General features: G+C 41.0%; 1 protein-coding gene and 1 non-coding gene across 4 annotated transcripts in view; one reads left to right on the forward strand and one right to left on the reverse strand.

Annotated features, from left to right (window-relative positions):
• The window catches only part of NDUFS4 (NADH:ubiquinone oxidoreductase subunit S4), a 119,476-nt gene that overhangs the window by 13,145 nt on the left and 91,698 nt on the right, over positions 1-14,633 (forward strand). The window lies entirely within an intron of this gene.
• Positions 2,622-2,694, reverse strand: TRNAG-CCC (transfer RNA glycine (anticodon CCC)). Its single transcript has one exon. It is a non-coding gene; the product is annotated as a tRNA-Gly (tRNA).

Consider the following 14,633-nt stretch of genomic DNA (forward strand, 5'->3'; position numbering starts at 1 on the left):
AAAGGTGACCCCCCAAAAAGTTCTTCATAGAATCAGATTCTAAACCATTGATTCTCAACTGTGGTAGGAGGAAGAAACTTAGAAATGGGCCAGAGAAAGGGTTTAAAAGAAAATACATGTGCATTTGGTTGAAAATTATGACATTTAATAAAAGATGGAAATTTGTTGCCCATGTAAATGGGCAGAAAAATACATTGAGTCACTGTTTTAGACCACCAACAAATAAATCTTAATTTCTTTGAGAGGATGTAGGAGTCAGACATTTATTTTGAGTAACTGATGGAAGTTTTGGTGACTTCCTTCTAGAGGTGTATACACTCAAATATATAAAATCAAGAGTTACATTTCCAGGGGATTCATGGATCCCAGGCTTTTGTAGCCCTTGCATAGAGAGCATTAGATCTTATACGACGTTTTGTTTATACTAGCTCTTGTGTTAGACCGTTCTCAGTTGCAAGTGACAGAAACCTAGAAACTCAAACGACTAGCATAGACAAGAAGATGGAATTGGTTTATATTGGTATTATCAAGCAATGAAAAGGGCAAGGGTACTGCTAACTGGTCCCAGGGATCAGAGCTAGAAAGCTACTAGGTTCTCTCTCTAATTTGTCTCTGCCATTTGTCAGCTACTACTTCAGCTTGTTTTTTTTGATGTGGCAGATATCATAGCTGTTGGAACACAGTAGTGTTCAGCTATTTAACGCTGAAAAACTGAAGTTTTTTTCAGGCTTATATCTCATAGCTTTATCATGAGGGAGGGACTGAAAAACCCTTTCTTTGGTACCAAGCTTTAAAAATCTTGGGGGAGGGCTTCCCTGGTGGCGCAGTGGTTAAGAGCCCGCCTTCCAATGCAGGGGACACGGGTTCAAGCCCTGGTCCGGGAGGATCCCATATGCTGTGGAGCAGCTAAGCCCGTATGCCACAGCTACTAAGCCTGCGCTCTAGAGCCCGTGAGCCACAACTACTGACCCCGCATGCCACAACCACTGAAGCCCACACGCCTAGAGCCCGTGTGCTCCGCAACAAGAGAAGCCACCACAATGAGAAGCCCGCGCACCACAACGAAGAGTAGCCTCCCGCTTGCCGCAACTAGAGAAAGTCTGCACGCAGCAACGAAGACCCAATGCAGCCAAAAATAAATAAATAAAATAATTTATAAAAAAAAAAATCTTGGGGGAATACTCAGTTGAGTAAGATTAAACAGACTTAAGGGTTTACTGTGATATAGTCATTGTTTGTAATTGTAGTTATGCTGTTGTATCATATGCATATAGGTTATAGAAACTCTGGAAGTTGGTTGTAATGAAAGCTGGGCCCCTTGAACAAAAATTAAGAACCAAGAATATTTTATTTATTCATTTATTTTTTATTTTTTGGCTGCGTTGGGTCTTTGTTGCTGTGCGCAGGCTTTCTGTAGTTGCTGCGAGAGGGGGCTACTCTTCGTTGCTGTGCGAGGGCTTCCCATTGAGATGGCTTCTCGTTGCAGAGCACAAGCTCTAGGCGTGTGGGCTCTAGATAGAGCACAGGCTCAGTAGTTGTGGCGCGTGGGCTTAGTTGCTCTGTGGCATGTGGGATCTTCCCGGACCAGGGATCGAACCCGTGTCCCCTGCATTGGCAGGCGAATTCTTAACCACTGTGCTACCAGGGAAGTCCCAAGAACCAGGAATATTTTATATTGCAATATCTTTAGGGAACAAATAATGTTTGTATATATTGTATAGACTGATCTCTTACCTGTTTCTTAACTCTGGGATTTTGCTTGCTAAGTTTGCTCACTCATTCAATAAATGCTTGTAGTTCTTTTCTAGTCTCCAAGACTGCAATTCTACACTTTAATAGGATGTATGCCTTTGGAACATCTGCTTTGAGGATGAATGTGTTAGGGTAAAAGTTTTCAATCCAAGGATAGGTGATCATTTCTTAGGATCTTGTGCGTGGGCTTTGTCTTAGATTGGCATTTCCCAAAGAAGAGTATGAGACCAAGACATGGGTATAGGTGGTTTATTTGAGAGTTGACATAGGAACTAGAAGTGAGGAGCTCTGGAGTGGGACTGGGAAGGAAGGAAAAAGGGTGATAATTGAGATTGCTGCAGTGAGCAAGCAGTAGGAGGCTCAGTTCCACTGGAATCTCCTAAGCATACAGAATGCCTTTCAGTATTATCCATTTGAAAGCTGGAAGGCTTGAACATTTATCTACTGGTTCTCATTTCCCTTTGGTTGGAGGTGTTAGCTCTTCTGTACTCTGAGCTATACTAGTGCTCCTGAAGACCCTCAGGCATAATGAGTTCACTTCAGGTGGGATACTGGATGATGACCCGAGTGAGCTTCTGTAGCTGTGGCTGAAAAGAAAAATGGGTCAAAGGAATGTAATGTGAGCACCAAAGGTATCGGTTATAGGCTTCCTTATAACTCAGGAGTCTCTGCAACCTTTTTTGGGGAGAGGGGAGTTGCTAATAAGAATTCTTTTAATTTATTTTTTAAAGTTTTTATTTTTTAACATTTTAATTTATTTATTTTTGGCTATACTGGGTCTTCATTGCGGTGCATGGTCTCCTCTGGTTGCGGCTTGTGGGCTCAGTAGTTGTGGTGTGCAGACTTAGTTTCAGTATGTGGGATTTTAGTTCCCCGACCAGGGATCGAACCTGGGCCCCCTGCATTGGGAGTGCAGAGTCGTAACCACTGGACCACCAGGGATTGTCCTAAGAATTCTAATATCTATAATTTATTGAACACTTAGGCACTGTGGTAATTGCTTTATGTATGTTATTTCGTTTCATGAAAGTGAATGATCTCATTTTAGATGGTCTATTGATAATTATAGTTTAATCTATTCCTAGGGTTGTAAATAACTCATATTTATTAGAATTTGCTTTATTCACCAATATTCTGAAGGACGTGACAAAGGATCAGGACACTGAGGTCTTACAACTCATTCAACTGTAAATAATAATAGAAGTTCTCTAGGGAAGACAACAATTCCATGTTTAAAGAATTCATGATGAAAAAAAAAAAAAAAAAAAAAGAATTCATGATGGCATAATACTCCCGTATTGTGTACCAGTTGACCCAGTGACTGTAACATCCCAGCAGACAAAGGTCAACCTACAGAGTTTTCTTTCAATTTGAGAATGTAACAGGTACTAGTGGCCAGTAACCTAGTTGATCTCATTCTCTGGGTGAGCATATATTTTCCTTTCACTGACACTGTCTAAATGATTTAATGGTAGTTATGAGAACTTTTTTCTACTGCTATCTTTTTCTTTTTTTTGCGGTACGCGGGCCTCTCAGCGCTGTGGCCTCTCTCGCCACGGAGCACAGGCTCCAGACGCGTAGGCTTAGCGGCCATGGCTCACGGGACCAGCCGCTCCGCGGCATGCGGGATCCTCCCGGACCGGGGCACAAACCCGCGTCCCCTGCATCGGCAGGCGGACTCAACCACTGCGCCACCGGGGAAACCCCTTTACTGCTATCTTTTAGGCTCTTGCTCCGGTCCCACTGTCTTCTCTGATTACCTTGGTGGTAGCCTTGTTGTCCATCTTATTAATGTGTTTCAGCATACCATGTTAGTGCATAGTTAGTAGTGGTATGGATACAATGTGCATCTGGGGTTATTTCACAAATTTCAGTTTTCTTTTCCTTTAGTTGAGACTTAAAACATTGGTATTCTGCTGCTGCTGAAGTTAATGGTTTAAGTACATCTTAGTTACTGCTTGTAAATGGCCCCTCTTTAGGGCTCAAGTTTTTATTTTGGTCCCCAATTTAATCTTTTGGTTTTGAGTTCAAACTGTTGATGTGGCCAACTCCCTTAAAATCTCTTTACTTAGTGTCCTTGACTCTAGCTTTGGGAAGAACTGCTTTCCAGAGATTTTCTTTTAACTCCCGATATTAGCCATGCTGCCAGGCTAATTCTTAGTTTCTTAGCTAATTAGCTTCTGGCTAATTCTGCCATTCTTAGCTTTTTCATACTTGAAATACTGTATTGGCGCCGTCACATCAGTTAATACAGTAGTTAGGAGCACATGTTTTAGAGTCAACTACCGACATTTGAGTGCCACCTCTGACATTTCTTGCTCTGTGTCTACTTTGTGCCTGTTCTGTAAATTGGACATAATAATCTGTTTCATAAAGTATATAAAGTGCTTGGGGCAGTGTGCAGCATATGCTAAGGCCTAATAAATTGTAACAACAAAATTATCATCATCATTAACATCATCATTATTATTCTTTCTTTTGTGGCTTCTTTCTTTTAGTTTTTATTCCTTTCTTTCTTCCCTACCTCTTTTCCCTGCTCCTTTCATAAGTCTTACCTATATTCTAGTTCCTCTTCCTGGATTATTAGAGCATCTTAGATTTTGTCTGTTTATTTACAGTATTTTATTCACTAGTATGTAAAAGATTTATCTGCACCTGGCTTTTTCCAGATCGTGACCTCCCATGCACTCCTCAGCTCAGTGTAATCTATTTTTGTATCCACCATTCCACTGAAATAGCTTTCATCAAGGTCGACAGTGAACCTGTTGCTAAATGAATAGACTCTTCTCAGTACTTATCTTACATGACCGTTGCAATCCAAAAGGATGACTTTCTCATTCTTGAAAGATTCTTCCTTTCACTTCTATTTTGGCTTTCCTCCTCAGTTCCCTTTGAATGCCCATCATCTTTTGTCCATTCCTTGAACTGCTAGTGTTTCTCAGAGTTTGATTTATAGTTCTTTACTTTTATAAAAGTGTTTTACATTATATATTTTATATACACATGAATGTACGTAACATATATTTATGTTAGGAAGCATAATGGCAAAATGAATTGACGTGGACTCACCATTCAGTTGAAGAACTACCAATACCTTTATTCTTTGCATACTCTCTGTGATAGGCTGAATGATACCCATTTGGCCTAAAATCTCCATGTCTTTTTTTTTTAATATTTATTTATTTAGGTTGCACTGGGTCTTAGTTGCAGCTTGCTTGGTCCTTAGTTGCGGCATATGGCCTTCTTAGTTGCAGCTTGCTGGCTCCTTAGTTGCGGCACATGGGCTCCTTAGTTGTGGCAGGTGGGCTCCTTAGTTGTGGCATGCGAACTCTTAGTTGCGGCATGCATGTGGGATCTAGTTCCCTGACAAGTGATCGAACCCAGGCCCCCTGCATTGGGAACGTGGAGTCTTAACCATTGTGCCACCAGGGAAGTCCCCAAAATGTCCACGTCTTAATCCCCAGAACATGTGAATATTACTATTACCTTGGATGCAAAAGTGACTTTCTAGGTATGATTAAATTGAGGCTATTGAGATAGGAATTTATCCTATTGGGCCTGATGTAATCAAAATGGTTCACATAAGAAAGACACAGGAGGAGTCAGAGGAGAAGGAAATGTCACCGTGGAGGCAGAGACCAGAGTGATTTGACCACATGGTAAGGCAGCCTGTAAGAGCTGGAAAAGACAAGGAACAGATTCTCCCCTGGCACCTTCGGAAGGAACCAGCCTTGCTGACACATTGATATTAGCCCTGTGAGACTCATTTTGGACTTCTGACCTCCAAAACTGTAAGAGAGTAAATTTGTGTTGTTTTAATCCACCAACTTTGTGGTAATTTGTTACAGCAGCAATAGGAAACTAGTACACTCTTCCTGTATCTCATTATCTAATGTGACTTCAGTTACCATCTATTTATATGAAAGCTTAAATGTATATAGTTCATTGGCATCATATACACTGTTCACAGAAGAAAGTCAACCCATATACATGGAAGATAAGAGTAGAAAATGTTTTAAAAGCATTTAAAAATTCAAGTTGGATCTTTCATGTTCTACTTAGTGATCATTTAGTACTCAACCAAAGAAACAGCAGTTTGTCCCAGTGCTAGAGGACTGGCTTATTAAGAGATGGTATGTGGGTCTCCACTGTGAGGTGAAAGGGCTTCCTAACGAATTTCCAAAGATAACTTTTACTGTTTGCAGTTTTTGCCTAACACACTGACTTTAGGACCTACTTTCCATCTAAGATATGACTCTGCATCTTTTTCTTGAATTCTAGACCTTTAGAACTAACCACTTGGATTTTCCACAGGCATCTTAATCACAGCATATCTGAAACAATTTGATAATGATCATCTCTTCCACCACTTCATTCATTCTCCCTCTTAGTTACTGTCACCAACACCCAGCCAGTTATCTGAGCCAGAAACCTATGTATCATTCTTGTCTCCTCCCTCTCTTAGGCCTCCTATCAATGTCATTCAATCCTAGTATTCATTTTCCTAACTCTCATTCAATTCCATCCTTACTGCAACTGCAGTTACTATCGTCCAGCCTCCTAACTGGTCTGCTTGCCATTGGTATTAATTTGTTCTCCATGTTGCCTGGAGGATAAAGTCCAAACTTCTCAACATGCCACAGAGGCCTTCATATTCCCTGCTCACATCTTCTGTTCATTTTTTGGCATTCATCCTCTCCTCAGTTCCCTTCTGGCCCAATCTCCAGCCATATACAAATTATATTTTGGTGTTTCTGAACTACTTGCTATCCCTGTCTCCTGGCATTTGTGTGCTCTCTTACTCTCTCCTATGTGATTACGGTTCTGTCTGCTTAGACTGTTTCTTCTGCTTTCCCCTCTGTCCTTTCCTTCCCTTACTCCACCTCAACACCCTTTGCCCATTTAAGGTCTATTTATCCTTCAGGTGGCACTTTAACCATCACTTTCTCTAAGGAGCACTATTTGAATTCACAAGCTTAGGTTAAATACCAATTCTGTGTGGTCTTAGAGTGCCTTCTTCTTATGTCTTACCTCTTTCTAGTAATAGTTGTGCTTCATTATGATTGCCTATTTCCTTGTCTGTGTTTCCCAATAGTCTTAAGTTCTTTGAGAGAAGGAACTATTTTCTTCACCTTTTTGCTTTCACAGTATAACACAGAACTTAGATTCTCACTAAACATCTGTGGGCTCATTTGATTATGCAATAGTATAGAAAATTTAAAATATTTCATAGCAGCATCTCCTTAAGCAGGATAGCATTTTAGATTTTTGTTTTCCTTATGAAATAACTATTTGGGTTTTAAATGTAAGCATCATGGGCAATGATTTTATAGATTACTGGAAAAATGATGACTTTTTTTCATTTTATGATGTGTCCTTCTTCCTTATATTGAACAATAGTATTACATATTACAGACTTTATCTTTTTTTAATCCTGTTTTAAAAATTGAAATATAGTTATTTACAGTGTTTCAGATGTACAGCAGTGATTCAGTTATACATATATATCGATTCTTTTTCATTAAATGTTATTACAAGGTAATGAATATAGTTGTCTGTGCTATACAGTAGGTCCTTGTTGTTTATCTGTTTTATATATAGTAGTATGTATCTGTTGATCCCAAATTCCTAATTTATCCCTCCCTCCCTTTCCCCTTTGGTAACCGTAAGTTTGGTTTCTATGTCTGTGAGTTTATTTCTGTTTTCTAAATAAGCTCATTTGTATCATTTTCTTAGATTCCACGTATAAGTGATGTCATATGGTATTTGTCTTTCTCTGTCTGAGTTACTCAGTATGATAATCTCTGGGTCCATCCATGTTGCTGCAAATGACATTATTTCATTCTTTTTTATGGCTGAGTAATATTCCATTGTGTATATATATGTGTGTGTGTGCGTGTGTGTGTGCGCGCGCGCGCGCACGCACGCACGCCACATCTTCTTTATCCATTCATCAGTGGACTTTTAGGTTGATTCCGTGTCTTGGCTATGGTAAATAATACTGTTACGAACATCGGGGTGCATTATCTTTTGGAATTAGCGTTTTCTTCAGACATATGCCCAGGAGTGGGCTTGCTGGATCGTATGGTAACGCTATTTTCAGTTTTTTAAGCAACCTCCATATTGTTTTCCATAATGGCTGTACCAATTTACATTCCCACGAACAGTGTAGGAGTAGGAGGGTTCCTTTTTCTTCACACCCTCTCCAGCATTTATTATTTTATAGACTTTTTAATGATGGCCATTCTGACTGGTGTGAGATGATACCACATTGTAGTTTTGATCTTGCATTTCTCTAATAACTAGTGATTTTGAGCATCATTTCCTGTGCCTGTTGGCCATCTGTATGTCTTCTTTGGAGAAATGTCTATTTAGGTCTTCTGCCCATTTTTTTTTTTTTTTTTTTTTTTTGCGGTACGCGGGCCTTTCACTGTTGTGGCCTCTCCCGTTTCGGAGCACAGGCTCCAGACGCGCAGGCTCAGTGGCCATGGCTCACGGGCCTAGCCGCTCCGTGGCATGTGGGATCTTCCCAGACCAGGGCACGAACCCGTGTCCCCTGCATCGGCAGGCGGACTCTCAAGCACTGCGCCACCAGGGAAGCCCCAAAATATTTTAAAGTTAAAACCTCTTTGGGAATTCCCTGGCTGTCCCATGGTTAGGACTCAGTGCTTTCACTACTGGGGGCCCGCGCAGGTTTGATCCCTGGTCGGCGAACTAAGATCCTGCAAGCCTTGGGCCAGGTATGGCATTGTGACTTTGTTAACACTATATTGCATGTTTGAAAGTTGCTAAGAGAGTAAAACTTAAAAGTTCTTATCGTAAGAAAAAGGATTTGTAACTATGGTGGCGGTGTTAACTCGACTTATTTCTGCTGATCATTTCACAGTATATGTAAATATCAAATCATTATGTTGTACATCTGGAACTAATACACTGTTCAATTTAAAAAATCTTTAGGTGAATATTTTTAAAAGATAGAATGTTATTATGAAAAGTCTATGGAAATTTCGTTTATGTCTCATTTGTTTTGTTTTTTAAATAGGTCTTTATTGGAGTGTAATTGCTTCACAATACTGTGTTAGTTTCTGTTGTATATTAAAGTGAATCAGCCATATGCATATATATGTCCCCATATCCTCTCCCTCTTGAGCCTCCCTCCCATCCTCCCTATCCCACCTCTCTAGGTCATCGCAAAGCACTGAGCTGATCTCCCTGTGCTACGCTGCTGCTTCCCACTAGCTAACTGTTTTACATTTAGTAGTGTATATATGTCGATGCTACTCTCACTTCACCCCAGCTTTCCTTTCCCACCCTGTGTCATCAAGTCTGTTCTGTATGTCTACATCTTTATTCCTGCCCTGGAACTAGGTTCATCAGTACCTTTTTTTTTTTTTAGATTCCATATATATGCGTTAGAATACAGTATTTGTTTTTCTCTTTCTGACTTTCTTCACTCTGTGTGACAGTCTCTAGGTCCATCCACCTCACTACAAATAACCCAATTTTGTTTCTTTTTATGGCTGAGTAATATTCCACTGTATATATGTGCCACAGCTTCTTTATCCATTTATCTGTTGATGGACATTTAGGTTGGTTCCATGTCCTGGCTATTGTAAATAGTGCTGCAGTGAACACTGTGGTACATGACTTTTGGAATTATGGTTTTCTTAGGGTAAATGCCCAGTAGTGGGATTGCTGGGTAATATGGCAGTTCTATTTTTAGCTTTCTAAGGAACCTCCATAGTGTTTTCCATACTGACTGTATCAATTTACATCCCCACGAACAGTGAGGGAGGGTTCCTTTTTCACTACACCCTTTCCAGCATTTATTGTTTCTAGATTTTCTGATGATGGCCATTCTGACCGGTGTGAGGTGGTACCTCATTGTAGTTTTGATTTGCATTTCTCTAATGATTAGTGATGTTGAGCATCTTTTCATGTGTTTGTTGGCAATCTGTTTATCTTCTTTGGAGAAATATCTATTCAGGTCTTCTGCCCATTTTTGGATTGGGTTGTTTGTTTTTTTGATATTGAGCTGCATGAGCTGCTTGTAAATTTTGGAGATTAATCCTTTGTCATTTGCTTCATTTTCAAATATTTTCTCCTATTCTGAGGATTGTCTTTTCGTCTTACATATGGTTTCCTTTGCTGTGCAAAAGCTTTCAAGTTTCATTAGGTCCCATTTGTTTATTTTTGTTTTTATTTCCATTTCTCTAGGAGGTGGGTAAAAAAGGATCTTGCTGTGACTTATGTAAAAGAGTGTTCTGCCTATGATTTCCTCTAAGAGTTTTATAGTGTCTGGCCTTGCATTTAGGTCTTTAATCCATTTTGAGTTTATTTCTGTGTATGGTGTTAGGGAATGTTCTAATTTCATTCTTTTACATGTAGCTGTCCAGTTTTCCCAGCACCACTTATTGAAGAGGCTGTCTTTTCTCCATTGTATATTCTTGCCTCCTTTCTCAAAGATAAGGTGATCATATGTGTGTGGGTTTATCTCTGGGCTTTCTATCCTGTTCCAGTGATCTATATTTCTGTTTTTGTGCCAGTACCATACTGTCTTGATTACTGTAGCTTTGTGGTATAGTTTGAAGTCGGGGAGCCTGATTCCTCCAACTCCATTTTTCTTTCTCAAGATTGTTTTTTAGTATTTGGGGCCTTTTGTGTTTCCATATGAATTGTAAAATTTTTCTAATTCTGTGAAGAACGCCATTGGTAGTTTGATAGGGATTACACTGAATCTCTAGATTGCTTTGGGTAGTATAGTCATTTTCACAATATTGATTCTTCCAATCCAATAACATGGTATATTTCTCCATCTGTCTATGTCATCTTTGATTTTTTTTTCTTTTTTGCGGTATGCAGGCCTCTCACTGTTGTGGCCTCTCCCATTGTGGAGCACAGGCTCCGGATGCGCAAGCTCAGTGGCTATGGCTCACGGGCCCAGGCGCTCCGTGGCATGTGGGATCTTCCCTGACCAGGGCACGAACCCGTGTCCCCTGCACCGGCAGGTGGACTCTCAACCACACGCCACCAGGGAAGCCCATCTTTGATTTCTTTCATCAGTGTTTTATAGTTTTCTGAGTACAAGTCTTTCACCTCCTTATGCAGGTTTATTCCAAGGTATTTTATTCTTTTTGTTGTGATGGTAAATGGGATTGTTTCCTTAATTTCTCTTTCTCATTTTTGGTTGTTGGTGTGTAAGAACGCCAGAGATTTCTGTGCATTAATTTCGTATCCTGCAGTGTTACCAAATTCATTGGTTAGTTCTAGTAGTTTTCTGGTGGCATCTTTAGGATTTTCTATGTATAGTACCATGTCATTTGCAAACAGTGACAGTTTTACATCTTCTTTTCCAATTTGTATTCCTTTTATTTCTTTTTCTCCTCTGTTTGTCATGCTTAGGACTTCCAAAGCTATGTTGAATAACAGTGGCGAGAGTGGACATCTTTGTCTTTTTCCTGATCTTAGTGGAAATGCTTTCAGTTTTTCTCCATTGAGTATGATGTTTGCTGTGGGTTTGTTGTATATGGCCTTTATCATGTTGAGGTAGGTCCCCTCTATGCCCATTTTCTGGAGAGTTTTTTTATCATAAATGGGTGTTGAATTTTATCAGAAGCTTTTTCTGCATCTGTTTAGATGCTCATATTGGTTTTTTTTTTTTTTTTTTTTTTTGCGGTATGCGGGCCTCTCACTGTTGTGGCCTCTCCCGTTGCGGAGCACGGGCTCTGGACACGCAGGCTCAGCGGCCATGGCTCAAGGGCCTAGCCGCTCTGCGGCATGTGGGATCTTCCCAGACTGGGGCACGAACCCGCATCTCCTTCATGGGCAGGCGGACTCTCAACCACTGTGCCGCTAGAGAAGCCCGCTCATATGGTTTTTATTACTTAATTTGTTAATGTGGTGTATCACAATGATTGATTTGCGTACATTGAAAAATCCTTGCATACCTGGGATAAATTCCACTTGATCATGGTGTGTGATCCTTTTGATATGTTGTTGGATTCTGTTTGCTAGTATTTTGTTGAGGGTTTTTGCATCTATGTTCATTAGTGATATTGGTGTATAATTTTCTTTTTTTTGTGATATGTTTTGATGTCAGTGTGATGGTGGCTTAATAGAATGAATTTGGGAGTGTTTCTCCCTCTGCAATTTTTTGGAAGATTTTGACCAGGATCGGTGTTAGCTCTTCTCTAAATGTTTCATAGAATTTGCCTGTGAAGCCATCTGGTCCTGGACTTCTGTTTGTTGGAAGATTTTAAATTATGGTTTCAATTTCATTAGTGGAGTTTGTAGGCTGTTGGGTAGAGCTGGGTCTCGTTGCTGATATGAGGACCTCTGTGAGACCTCACTCTGATGAATATTCCCTGGGGTCTGAGATTCTCTGTTAGTCCAGTGGTTCTGACACGGAGCTTCCACCACAGGAGCCTTGGGCCAACCCCTGGCTCGTGAACTAAGATCCCGCAAGGTGTGTGGGGTGGGGAAAAAAAAATAGAGCGCAAAAACAAAGTAAAAAATAAAATTAGACTAGGCAACTAACAGATATGTTAGAAAGAATATAAAAATAAAAATATACGTGAATCAACAACTGGAAGGTACAACAGTACCACAGTAGTAAAAAAGAGGAGGTAGAAGCGAAAAAAAAAAAGGTGGGGGGAAGCCTTGGCTGTGGAGGGCGGGGCCTAAGCAAGGGCAAGGTTTGGGCAGTCGGTGAGGCCTATGCTTAGGACCCACAGGGCTGGAAAAGGCCCTGGGGGCTGTGAGGGGTGGGGCTTAGGCTCAAAGAACGGAAGGGGCCCAGGTACGCCCCCCACCCTTGGTCTCAGAGGGTGAGGGACCTCACCTTGTAGCCCAGCAGGTTTCCTGTGCTTGAGTGGTCGGGGCAAATGCCCTCCTCTCCTCTCCTGCTCCTCCGTCCTGGAGGGCCCCTCCCACCTGCCTCTCCTGAACTCCCCTCAGCCTCTTTCCTATGCCCCCAGGACCAATGCGGCCAGTGGGAGAGGGGACCTCCTTCCTGTGTCCCCAGGACCAATGTGACCGCGTACCCTTGGAGGGCAGGGGACCAGCCTGGGAGTCAGCAGGCTCCCCGGCCCAAGTGGGCAGGGCAAACGCCCTCCACTCCTCTGCCACTCCTCCCGGATGGCTCCTCCCACCTGCCTCTCCTGAGCTGCCCGGCCTCCCTCCTGTGCCCCCAGGACCAATGTGGCTGGGGTGAGGGGGGGCCTTGGAGGGCAGGGGACCGGCCTGCAAACTCAGCAGCCTCCCCAGGCTGCATGGGCAGGGCAAATGCTTGCACTCCTCTCCTGCTCCTCCCGGAGGGCCCCTCCCAGCTACCCATCCTGATCTCCCTGGCCTCGGGAGCCCCAATCCTGTCTGGCTTCCACTTCTCCTACCTGCCCTGTCCCCGCATGTTCTACCAGTTCACTTGGGGGTTCCTTCCATCTCCTTGGGCATCAGGGTCCCCCACCAGCAGCTGGCAGATGCCCTAGTTGTGGGGAGATGCTAACTTGGTGTCTTCCCACACCACCGTCTTGACTCCACCCCCATATCTCATTTTCTTATTGACTATATCAGTTTTGTGATTGAAATGAAATTGCATATACAGACCTGAAAATGCTTCTAGTGTAAAAGTCATAGACTTAAGCATTTAGTTAAGTAATTTATTTAGGGAAATCATTGAGAGTTCTAAGTACTCTGTTCGGGTTTAGTAGTCTATTATTTCATTGGATTTGGATAAATTAAGAAAAAATTTTCTTTTTTTGTTGAAGTATAATTGATTTGTTATATTAGTTTCAGCTGTGCAACATAGTAATTCAGTATTTTTATACATTACAAAATGATTAGTACAGTAAGTCTAGTTATCATCTGTCACCATACAAAGTTATTACAGTATTACTGACTATACCTCCTACACTGTACATTATATCCGTATGACTTACTTATTTTATAACTGGTCATTTGTACCTCTTAAATATTTCTTAGCTATTTGTCTCATCCTCCTCATCCCCTCCCCGCTAAGAACTACTGGTTTGTTCTCTGCATCTGTGGATCTGTTTCTGTTTTGTTATGTTTGTTCGTTTTGTTTTTTTAGATTCCACATATAAGTGAAATCATACAGTATTTGTCCTTCTCTGCCTGACTTATTTCACTAAGTATACTATCCGCTAGATTCATCTGTATTGTCTCAAATGGCAAGGTTTCATTCTTGTTTATGGTTGAGTAATAGTCCATTGTTTATATACACTATATCTTCTTTATTCATTCATCTATGGATGGATACTTAGTTTGCTTCCTTGGCTATTGTAAATAGTGCTATGGTGAACATAGGGGTGCAAATATCTTTCTGAATTAGTTTTTGTTTTCTTCAGAAAAATACCCAGATGCAGAATTGCTGGACCATATGATAGTTCTGTTTTTAAATTTGTCAAGGGGAACTTCCATACTGTTTTCCATGGTGAGTGTACCAATTTACATTCCCGCTGATAGTGCACACGTGTTGCCTTTTCTCAACATCCTCCCTAATGTTTGTTGTTATCTTTTTGATAATAGCTATTCTGAAATTTGTGAGGTGATATCTCATTGTGGTTTGATTTGCATTTCCCTGATGATTAGTGATACTGAGCATCTATTCATGTGTCTTTTGACCATCTGTGTATCTTTGGAAAAATGTCTGTTCAGGCCCTCTGTCCATCTTTTAATTGGGTTGTTTGTTTGATGTTGAGTTGTATGACTTCTTTGTACATATTTGGATATTAACCTCTTATCAGATATTTTGTAAGCAAATATCTTCTCCCATTCAGTAGGTTGCCTTCTCATTTTGTTGACAGCATCGTTTGCTGTGCAAAAGCTTTTTAGTTTGATGTAATCTCATTTGTTTATTTTTG

The sequence above is a fragment of the Pseudorca crassidens genome, chromosome 3 (genome assembly GCF_039906515.1).
Source record: "Pseudorca crassidens isolate mPseCra1 chromosome 3, mPseCra1.hap1, whole genome shotgun sequence".
Lineage (NCBI taxonomy): Eukaryota > Metazoa > Chordata > Mammalia > Artiodactyla > Delphinidae > Pseudorca > Pseudorca crassidens.